Below are 12544 nucleotides of genomic sequence, written 5' to 3'. Positions count from 1 at the left end.
ATTACACTTCCCCTGCTGCTTGCTGTCTTCAACTTCACCACCTAACTTTCTTTCTCGTTTCTTGTATTTTGCTAAAATATCTTGAGGTCAAATCTTGTTCTTCAAAAGCTTGCCCAAATCTGCCGAAGAAAGGAAGAAACAATGAAGACGAGTGAATCAACTTTTGTTCAAACAAATATTTGTTTTTCACCGATGATAGCCTTTTAACTGATAGCTGCATGGCTATTGGTATTTACCTCTAAATGGTGCTTGCGTTTCCTGGAAAGATACACCCAGACACGAGGCATCGACAGGTACGGTACATCGTCGATGCCTCGTATATGGTTGTATACTCCCAGAGGCAAAAGGTCATTGAACGCTGAAGCCTGATTTGATTTACAACAAACTTATCAACAAGATCACTGTTCATCCTGCAACTGCAAAAAAAACATTTCTTTGATTGTAATTACATGAAATATGTCCTCTTATATAAAACTCTGCATTTGACTGGTAGACACGATGAGCAGGAGTTAAACGTTGAAGAAGTTACAAAATAAACTTCGTGGAATGTTGAAGGGCTGAAAGTGACAAAATCCATAACCTAACAAACGTGTTTATAGTCATAGGAAACACCACTTTCTTGCGCAATTCTAATTGCTGATGAAATACTTAAAAAAAAAAAGTTTTATCATCTACAAAGCGAATATACTGTAAATAATCATTGTGATTTATTCAAACGATGGAATAATAATGGAGACCTTTACTCTTGGCAGAGCTTCAGGGTGTTGGGTTACAGGGTATTCTCCAAGAAGACCTGAAAGTTCCTTTACCCATCACCAGTGTTCATTGTTAGTGACTCCACAAATATTAAACAAGATGTCTAAAGAGGACTTGGCAACCAATTTAGTGGTGCAATGAGAATGATGGAGCACATACAGATACAATGACTGTTTAATTATTGCACAGTAAAACCAGTATACTAAAATATTTTTTTAAGAATGAATGCTTTACCGGGGTGGGGTAAAGCGACTTTCAGGCAACCTTGAAGAACAGAGAACTACCAGTCAGGGCGTTGGGAACTGTGAGACGGAGGACTGCCACTCCCTTGCAGGGGTACTCAATTGAGGGTACAGGTATTTGTAATTTGTTCAGAGTAATCGCAATAACTTGCCCACTCTTCTGGAAAGACACCGCGAGATATTTAACGTCCACCAAGAACCAGTGCTGGCAGACTGGTCCACTGGTTTGAAATCCATCCGAGGGATGACAGTTTGTAGCTGGTCAAATATTCAAACCCAGGCTAGACAGCTCAGAGGTGAGTGTGCATACCTCGAAGCAGAGGGTATCCTGCCAACCAAATTAAAATTATTTTAAAAATCAACTTTAAAATGATCCGTGCTATTGGAGAACTCGCATTCCGAATGGTCGAGGATAAATTGTAACCCGACATTTAAATTTGCATGAATTTATCTCAAGCTCACAGCTCTCTTGTCATAAACACACCTTCAAGAACGGTTATGAACATTCACCATTTCCTTCCACCACTTTTATTATCAATTGCCATCAACTGGTAAACATGAAATGTGCATTTCCATCCCATTAAGCACTTGGACAGGGGCAATGAAGCAGTTCTCTGAGCGAGATACTCACAATAGTCCAAGAATCGCCAAAGTATTAAAAATGTGTAACCTCCACCACCGAAGGTGGAAGGAGGTCATGTTTGCACCCCTGTCTGTTTGTGAGCAGGATATCTCAAAAACTTGCAGATGAATTTGGATGAAATTTGGTGGGCAGGTTGGGTGTTTGACAAGGTCAAATTGATTAGGTTTTGGTGAAGATCCGGATCCGGATCCAGATACTATAATTTTTTAAGTGATACTTCACTATTGAGAGATAGGGCTAAACCGATATATAGCACATCTCGTAAAGTTGTACACGGATTCGGACAAAACGTGGTGGACAAGTTGGGTGTGTGATGAGGACAAATTGATTCGATTTTGGTGAATATCCGGATCCAGATCTGGGTACGACAATGTTTTAAAGTGATTCTTCACTATTGAGAGATAGGACCAAAAACGATGTATAGCATGATACTTCAAAATTTTCTGGGCGCGAGATGTTCTACTGGATCAGGCATTGCATGGCGAAGGTATTGTTGCGGGGCCGAGTTTCTGCTAGATGGAGCTGCAGAGTCGACTCCACCCAACACCCGGAATTTATAGGTCATCACCCCAGACAACTCCGGAGCCGACGGGTCCCTTCTCGGACCAAAGATCGCCAATAGGTCGACCACGTGGGATAGAGTCGATTGCCAATTTCAATTTTCCTAAATACCCACGTCCTCCAAACTACCGGGGAAATTCACCCTTGGCAGGATCTGTGCGATCCGGGCAGTTACCGAGCCGTACCCCGAGCGGAGAGTACTAGAATCCTGCCGGGCCGATTGCATGATTCCGGCAACAATGAAGCCTCCTCGTCCCGTTCGCAGCGTGGCAAACCAATGATAGAAACACAGAAACGAGCTGATACATTTAACAAATGTATTTATGTATAATGGGGGAAAGGGCGGAGCACGCAAGAAGGCAGAGTTAATCGAATACTGAAGGAATAGCAATTTATGTACAAGCACTTATGCAGTTTTACTTAATAGACTGGTGCCACAAACATACACACACCTACACCCAAAAGGACATGGACCTGTCCACCTCGTGTGGTTCGGCTGACATGGGCGAACCAGGCCAGCGTCGAGATGCCATGATAGAATCCAGAGCTCCCTTCGGCGCTCGTACCGGCAACCAAAACTCTCCTCTGTATCCGGAACAGTCGAGAAGGCAGGAGGTTTCTCTGCCACTTCTCCAAGTCTTTGAGTTGAACGTCAAAGCGAGGGCTGATAACTCCACACTTGTTCAACCTGCCCATCAGATTGACCACAACCTTGCCTTCTTGATTGTCATCAACTATCTCAAAAACTCTAGTTCACCGACAGAGACGGCGCGCAACCGACTTGCCGTTCTTGTCGAGGAAGGATCTCTCTTTCGGTCCGATCGCACCGCAGCCTTATTCACCCTTCTCCAGGGGGGAGGGGACGCCTCCGCCCTTCCCGCTCTCCCTCACTGGACGGTTTTGGTGCGCAGAATCGCTCGTCGCCCCGTCATTGGCCAAAACGAGGGGCAAGTCCGTCGATTGGCCCGGGGGCGTGGTGATGTCACGCGGACCACCATTCTCACCGTCGCGGGGTCTGATTGGCTGAGCGGCAGCCACCTCATTCGTAGCACGCCGATTGGTCGAGGGCTGCCGCGAGGCTCCTCCTTGAACTCTGCCCACCATGGCGTCGGCCAGAGCAAGGTGAAGGTGAGGGTGATGCTGGCATTGTTGTAGTCGATGGTGGTGTAAAAATAAAAGAAAACCCTGACTATCAAAGTAACTTCGCAGCGCATGTACATTCAATTACCCATTAAACAAGGGACGGGGAGCCTAACTAAAAAACACATACTTACCAATATAACTGTTCTATAGGACCTGTATGTTGAGTGCTCATGGCTTCCAGATTCGAAACAGTATGTCCTCCACTGATGCCATTCAAGTTTTAAATATATAGTAATATCTTTTGGATCAATTTTGTACTTTTTTGCATTCTTGTGTTTTTTTGCATTCTTCCAAATGTCATCTTTGCAGTATCACGTGGGCTGGCACGAATCCTTGGGAAACAATTTGGATTTTTAATTCAACTTATCAACATTGAAGCTTAGATGTCCGCGGTGTATTTCTGTCCAAATTTCCTGTCACAGCCAACGTGTGGCCCTTAAAGGAGTTCTCTCATCCCCTCCCTCTTCCTGTCCAGGCTGGAGTTCAAGGTAGCGTTCTGAGCCATGTGCTTTTTCTGGATTTCATCAATGATCTCTCCAACACTCTGGAAAATCCTCTTTATCTCTTTGCTGATGACTCCACCCTCTGCCGTACCATGTGTCATCCCTCAGACTGGCAAGCAGCAGCTTCTTCACTCTCTGCAGATCTGGGTAAAATCAAACTGGTCCAACACGTGGAACATATCTTTCAACACTGACAAATCTCACACTCTCACTATGTCTCTTCGAAAGGACTGTTTTCTCAACAATCCTCTGGAAGAAGTCTTTTCATTCAAGCCTCTGGGTCTCAGTATCTGCCATGATCATTCCTAAGAAAGCCACATTTCCAAGCTGGCCTCCAAAGCCAGTCGCCGACTGAGAATCCTCCGTCGTGCAAAGTCCTTCCTCGGCCCACCTGAGCTCCTGACCACATACAAAGCTTTTGTCTGCAGCCTGATGGACCACTGCTCTCCCCTCTGGGCTGGTGCTCCTGCCTCTTACCTTTCTCGGCTTCACGCTGTGGAAACCAAGGTATTTAGGACCATTGGTATCTCCCGCGGTGAGGCTGAGTCTTTGGGCCTCTCACTCTCTCACCACAGGCAGGTCGGTGGTCTTTCAGACTTCTACCATCTTCTCTCCAGCCTCACCCCCTCACCCCCTGCCCCACCACTCTGTCTGCGAATATTGTCCAGCCACCCCCCATATTTCTACAGGGTGCTCAAGGTCCTCCAGCAACACCCTTCTGGTAAAACTACCAAAATCAAGAATCACTGCTCATCTTCCTCTTTTTCCCACCTTTGGAACAAACTCCCACATTCTCTTCAATCCCACTCTTCCCTCCAGGTCTTCAAAACAGCTGTTCACCACCATCTCTTATCTTCCCCTGTCCAAAAACATGATCTTTTCTACCCCCGTTAATCCACCCCAAACCCACCTCCTTCAAATTCCCTGCTTTCCTTCCTGAAAGTCCCTGTCGTGTAAGGACCTGAAAGTCCCTGTAGTGTCCATCTTGTTTACCCTGTGTACCCCGCCCCATCCCTCTCCCTTCCACATGTCTCGTCTTGTCTCTGTTCCACACTGTTTTGTCTTTCCCTCTCCCACTCCTCTTATCTCCTGTTCCCCTTGTAGTATGTTCTGTGTGTTAGCTCTCATACGAGCCTCGACAGTGTATATCCCCCCTCCCCCCCCCCAAAAAATGGGTGGACAATGATTGGAATCAGACAGATGGCCAGTCAGCCCTAGATATCAAAATTCCCACAAAGTGCACATCATCTTCGTTAAAAGTAAAAAGTGAAGAAGTAAAAAGTGTTTAAAGGGACCTAGAAACCATCAATCTGTATAAATAATTATTCATTCAATGACATATCATTCATTAAATGGGAAAATGGGCTGGCCGAGTGGTCCAGAGGTATGCACAGTCACTTTTAAGCTGTCTAGCCTTGGTTTGAATCCTAATCCAGCTATAAACTGCCATCTTGGTGTTTCACACGCAGGGTGATTCATCAACGTGTACGTCGTCTCTCGGATGTACGTTAAAGTAGCGTTCCGTTTGCCGGAATTAGTTGGTCGACCTTATAGATCCTATGGTGTCCCTCACGAAGAGTCAGGGAGCTATCATGAACAAATTTCAAATCCTGCCTGAACTACTGCTGGGAAGGCAATGGCAAACCACCCAGTAAAACCCTTGCGAAGAAACTACGTTGGCAGGACCGATGCTCTGAAACAGAGGATGGAACATCGGAATGATAGAACGGGCAAATAGATGATTGTCAAATTCTGACCTGACAGATGAACAAGTCTGCGGCGTCTAACCCAACGATCACTCATGTTCTAAAAAGTTAAAATTGTTCTAAAAGAACAAGAGAGGAAAATTTTACAAACAAACATATCGTTGGATCTTTGTGCCAGGCAATTGACTTTTTAATCACCCCTTGTATTCTACTCCCGGAAGTCCAAAGTTTCATGAGAGTTTACATCCGCGCAGTCACATCCAAGCATACGCCTAGACGCTCTGTAAATATTAGCCTGAGCTGACTTGGTGAATGAAAGTTTGTATGGACACAGCAAACAATGAACAGTGAATGCATGAAAGAAGAAAGAAAGAAAGAAAGAAAGAATAGAGATTAAAGGTTTTTTTATTGAGGCGACAGCTATGTTAGATGACACTGACCAATGAAAGTTTAAAAAAAATTTTAAATCAGGCAAATAAATGATGAATATCTCTCATTGTTGCTCCAAAGCACGCACATGGAAAATTTTCAAACAAAAGCTAAAAATAAAGATAGTCCCAACATTCCACTAACTCACGTCACTATCAAAACTTCAAATTATTTAAATAATGACCGTAACAATCAAAAGTGCTGCCCATTGTCACCTCATGCTTTCTTCCGTACCAACCCATTCTGTGTTATACTTTTACCCCAACCCCATCAACACACCTTTCCTTTCCACCACCTATCCACTCGCGCGCGATGTCCGTCTCCCTGTTCCCCTTTGCCAGTCAGTGAATCTGCTGCCCTATGTCGTTTTAGCTCCTCCATGAGGATTTTCTGTAATGAAGGAATAAAAGAGCCATGTCGAGTAGTAACGGGTGGACCAACAGCAAATGGAATTTGCTTAATGACCGATGGAGGCCGCAAACAAATGGAACCGGCTTCACTTCTCTAATGATGGATGGACTCATCCATGACACCGTGCAAGATGAACGAAAGTTTTCTCTCCACCAACTTGGATCAAACTGTGTAATAGTTCATGGTCTATTACCAAGGTCATCTACGTCAGCTCAGTAGCAGGAAAGATTAGGTATGTGAAGTCAAGCCGAGTAGATCGTGTGACCAAGATCACGTCGATCAATTCCTGGATTCTTGGCCGAGGCAGAACACTTCTTTCAACTTACATAATAGCCATTCCAATTTAAGGGCCACCATTTCCATCGTATCTTACAGTCAGAGTTAGGGGTTAGGGTGAGGGTTAGGGTTAGTTTGCGCTTCGCATGGTAACTGCCTCGAATAACTGTTTCCACAATCTGTCTTTGGTACCTGCTAAGGATGACCGGTCTTAACGAGCTGTCCACAGCAGGTAAAAATGATAAACCATTACGATTGAAAGTAGAACGGCACTTAGTAGAGCGCATTCCTCTGCCAAGCTGAAAAGTTTATGTTTTGTATCCCAATGATAGTCTGTATCTGTATCCGGATCTTCACCAAAATTGAATCGGCTTGTTCTTGTCACCTACCCAACTCATCCACCAAATTCTGTCCGAATCCGTCCGCAACTTTTTGAGATATCGTGCTATATATCGTTTTTGGCCCTATCTCTCAATGGTGAAGAATCACTTTAAAAATTCTAGTATCCAGATCAGGATCTTCACCAAAATCAAATCGATTTGTCCTCGTCACACACCCAACCTGTCCACCAAGTTTCATCCATATATATTTTTGAGATATCCTGTTCACAGACGAAAAGAGAAGGGTAAAAACATAACCTCCGTCGACCTTCGGTGGCGAAGGTAACGAGTGATCTTTCCTAAGCACAAGGTAAAACCGCACCAAGCCGAATCCTGCTGTAAGCACATGAGCACCATTGTCGGAATGTCGCTTTCAAGGATTGAAGTGGTGAACACAAAATTGTTCTTCTTCAGTGTGCAAAGATAAGCCATGTTTCAGTTTGCCAAATTAACAGTCCCATTCAACTCCCGCCATCTTTTTTAGTAAACCACGTGATTCCGATAGAAACTGCACAAAGGGTCGCGACACGAGGCTGCTGTTGCATGCAGTGCAGCCTTCAGCTTCATTGGAACCTCTGTGATTTCAATCTTGTGTCCTCGTCACTCGGCAACCGACGACACTTAGGTGGGCAGGTGAACTTTGGCCGGACTGACATCGTTTAGCAAGTCTTGCCTCATGACACTGTGATGTCAGCATGAAATCCCACAAGCTATGTTGTTTTATTCAATGCGTCCCATTGTACATCCTTGGCTTTCATGTTATGTACGTGCAAGCCACTCGACGAACCTTAAATACGGGAGAATGACAATGTGGCACGAATGATAACCTCATGACAACGCATGACACAATTATGGAGAGTTTAAATTACAAAGCACGGTGAGAAAATATTCATATTCTATCCCACACACTCACATAGTGGTTCCAGTAAAGTCATGCTGTTGGGAGTGGTTGTGGTTATAATGAACCATGTTGTCTCCCAAATCGGTACAGAGATGACGCCACTCATCCGCTTGGTGACTCTACCTTATAGATATGCCTCGAGCTTTGCCGATGTGCACACAGTGTTGATAACTTCAGTTTCCTAGTTGGAGAATTAAATAATACATGGTTTTGGACCAAGATGAGGGTTCCATTTCACTAAGTTGATTGAACATCCGCAACACAGTTCCACGATGGCATCATTTGATGGAACAGTGCACACTCAAACATCAGATCAATTTGATCTTGCTAATCACAATGTTAGCAGATATTTTGATTTTCAAACTATGTGGAGTGACACTCACAAGTATCGATGGTGTGACACACCATTGATAATGTTGGACCTAACCTAGTTTGGACCTTTTTAAAACAATAGGAGTAAATTAAACAATTTTGACATCGCTGGTGCGCACACACATACCTGTAGCCATAAAGGTAACATGTGTGCGGGGATGATATCGCCTCATCACTAAACTTTGCTTACACGTGATTCAAGCTTACCAAAGGTTAAGAGCATGCTTATCCGCTTTTGAACTTTATACATTCCTGAGGGATGTAATACTACCACTACTAACTAGAAGGGCACTCAGTAGAGCGCATACCTCGGCCACGTCATGCCTGATCCATAAGAACATATCGTGCCCATTACGTTTTTGAAATGTCATGCTCGACATTACTACATCGTTTTTGGCCCGATCACTGAACCGTGAAGAATCACTTTGGAAATTAAATAATTCGCTTATCCAGATCCGGATTCGGATCTTCACCAAAACCGAATCAATTTGTTGTCGTCGCACATCCAACATGTCCAGCAAGTTTCATCCGAATCCGTCCCCAACTTTTTGAGATATCCTGCACACAGACAGACAAACAAACAAACAAACAAACAAAGAAATACAAACAGACAGAAAAGGGTGAAAACATAACCTCCTTCACCTTCGGTGGCGGAGGTAAAAATAATCATAATACCATTCATTGCTTTCACACCGTGAAGGTACATAGGGCTGCCAAGGCAGTTTCATCGGCAAGGAGTGCAGTCCTGGACAGGTGACCACTCCAACACAGGTTGCCCTGAACGGTTATTACCCCGGTACACCGGTACTCATTTTGCTAACCTCAGAAGGATGACAGGCGGAGTCAACCCCATCTTGTGTTAATTCAACGAACAACAGGGGCTCCAACTCAGGACCCATTGGTCCTAATATAAGCCAGCTACCTTGACTGTTGAGCCAACACTAGGCATCCTGAAGGAGGGACACTTTACTATTTCCTTTCTACAGTTACCAAAACCTTCTTGGAGTAGTTCACACACTCTGTATCTCCCATGGAGGACAATGACGTGAAATTTGACTCACTACCAAGACTTTTGCTGACAATGAACACATGACCATATATATATATAGGATCCGAACCTGGGATCCTGGCATCATAAGCAAGCCAAAGCGATGGAACAGGCACACAATTTAATATGATCACGACCATCACGTGGTTCAACAAATGGTTCAGATGGTGAACCTCACGAGAGATCCACACGGACCACGTGACAGCCGTCCTTGGGGCTCTGTCTTCTCGTCGTTGCATATTGTTTGGAAAACCATGAGGATTTCTTTGAAAAAAAAAAAAGTGAAAATGGAGCCCCTTCTGAGATAATCATCTCATACAAATATGGGTGAAAACATATCCCCCCCCCCCGTGCACCCTCGGTGGGGGTGGGGGGGGGTAAAAAGAGTGGAATAATGATGGGTGACTCCCTGAGATGACACCAGATATTAATGTTTAGTGACTTTCTTTCATGATGCTAGACTACTTCCTGAGGTTTCTCTGTCTCGCAATTGCGGTATCCCACACTCCCCTAGCCTCCATTCTCTCCCCAGGTATCCCACACTCCCCTAGCCTCCATTCTCTCCCCAGGTATCCCACACTCCCCTAGCCTCCATTCTCTCCCCAGGTATCCCACACTCCCCTACCCTCCATTCTCTCCCCAGGTATCCCACACTCCCCAACCCTCCATTCTCTCCCCAGATATCCCACACTCCCCTCCCCTCCATTCTCTCCCCAGGTATCCGACACTCCCCTCACCTCCATTCTCTCCCCAGGTATCCCACACTCCCCTACACTCCATTCTCTCCCCACGTATCCCACACTTCCCTACCCTCCATTCTCTCCCCAGGTATCCCACACTCCCCTCGCCTCCATTCTCTCCCCAGGTATCCCACACTCCCCTACACTCCATTCTCTCCCCACGTATCCCACACTTCCCTACCCTCCATTCTCTCCCCAGGTATCCCACACTTCCCTACCCTCCATTCTCTCCCCAGGTATCCCACACTTCCCTACCCTCCATTCTCTCCCCAGGTATCCCACACTCCCCTACCGTTCACTTTACCATTGATGTAGAAGTTGCCTTCTTGATGATGACATCACAAAATGTCAGCTTGTCAAGAAACTCAAAGGAATTGTGGATTTAACAACAACAACATCGTTTAAGGAAATGTAAAGATTGTTTCTATAATATCGTGTGTGTGTGTGTGTGTGTGTGTGTGTGTGTGTGTGTGTGTGTGTGTCTCCATGAAAAGTTATAAAAGTTGCACAAGGACTTTATGGACAATCTTTATAGAGTCAGTGAAACAATCTTTTGGGTGTATATAGAGGCAAATGAACATTAACACGTTGATCCATACATCACACACACACACACACACACACACACACACACACACACACACACACACACACACACACACACACACACACACACACACACACACACACACACACACACACACACACACACACACACTGTGTGTGACGTTGCAAAAAAGATATTACGATGACAGTCCGGAAAAACAATCGAGCAAAGTATGATGCAGAGAATATAAAAACCCGAGAATTTACAGGTACCTGCTGTACACCTGTTGGCTCCAAGCAGTCGAACTCACAGGGCTCTGGAGTGGCCTGGGTACCTGCTGTACACCTGTTGGCTGCTCACAGGGATCTGGAGTGGCCTGGGTACCTGCTGTACACCTGTTGGCTGCTCACAGGGATCTGGAGTGGCCTGGGTACCTGCTGTACACCTGTTGGCTGCTCACAGGGATCAGGAGTGGCCTGGGTACCTGCTGTACACAGGGATCTGGAGTGCCCTGGGTACCTGCTGTACACCTGTTGGCTGCTCACAGGGATCAGGAGTGGCCTGGGTACCTGCTGTACACCTGTTGGCTGCTCACAGGGATCAGGAGTGGCCTGGGTACCTGCTGTACACAGGGATCTGGAGTGCCCTGGGTACCTGCTGTACACCTGTTGGCTGCTCACAGGGATCAGGAGTGGCCTGGGTACCTGCTGTACACCTGTTGGCTGCTCACAGGGATCAGGAGTGGCCTGGGTACCTGCTGTACACAGGGATCTGGAGTGCCCTGGGTACCTGCTGTACACCTGTTGGCTGCTCACAGGGATCAGGAGTGGCCTGGGTACCTGCTGTACACCTGTTGGCTGCTCACAGGGATCAGGAGTGGCCGTGCAATGCTGTTTTTAGATATAAACAACAACGCTGACTCCGACGGTGTATTTTAAGTCCACACGAAGACAGAACAAGACCCGGGCGGACACAGCGAGGTCACGTTCGGTGTACACGCAACACCAAGACCGAGTACACGTATTCCTGGTGCACGAAGTACGTTCAGAGAGTTCGTTCCTGGAAAACCTTACTTCGCTTTTGATTGTTACTCTGGATTCTGGAAAGATCATTTCACACCTGGCGATCCTGGCCCCTCACTTCCCGAAACGATTCCGTGGATTTGTCGTGAGATCCTCTCCGACGCACACTCATCCCGAGAGTGCGGCAACTGATTGTAAAGTCCTCTCGATGTTGAACTCTTGCTTCCTTTTCCTCCTCCTCCATCCCCTCCTCCTCCATCCCCACCCCACCACCCCTGGGCCACAACTCGCGCTCCAGTCGCTTTTGAAAGGGGTAGCATAGAAGTTATAGATCAGAGGGTACAGAAAGAAGGAAAGGACGTGAACCCGAGATCTTGGACGTCTGGGTGCGGGGTGACCTGATTCATTGTGATGAGTGGGTTTTGGATCAGATCAACCGAAGTGTGTAAATTTGTTTCATTCGATGAAAATAAACTCGATTAAATTCATAGCTCCTAATCAGTAGGATGACAAAATTCCATTCAAATTATGTGGTTTTATTTAAGAACCCCTGGTTATTCTCCACGCACACACATCCCCTGTCCTTCGCTCACTCTTATTTCCTTGAAACTTCGTTCCACACTCCCCGACCCTCCTTTCTCTCCCTAGGTATCCTACACTCCCCTACCATCCATTCTCTCCCCACGTATGCCCTACTCCCCTATCCTCCATTCTCTCCCCACATTCCCGTACCCCCAAACTCATGTGGGAAAATAGTGAAATAATCCTCCAATAACAATGACCCCTTTCTGTATAAATGAGAAACCAATAACAAGGACGGAAACAAATTGGAGTTCTAGACTCGAGCATCTCCTACCTCGTGAG

The sequence above is a fragment of the Eptatretus burgeri genome, chromosome 14 (assembly GCF_056783735.1).
Source record: "Eptatretus burgeri isolate ZD-2024b chromosome 14, Ebu_testis_v1, whole genome shotgun sequence".
Classification (NCBI taxonomy): Eukaryota; Metazoa; Chordata; class Myxini; order Myxiniformes; family Myxinidae; genus Eptatretus; species Eptatretus burgeri.
This window is presented reverse-complemented; position numbering follows the sequence as displayed.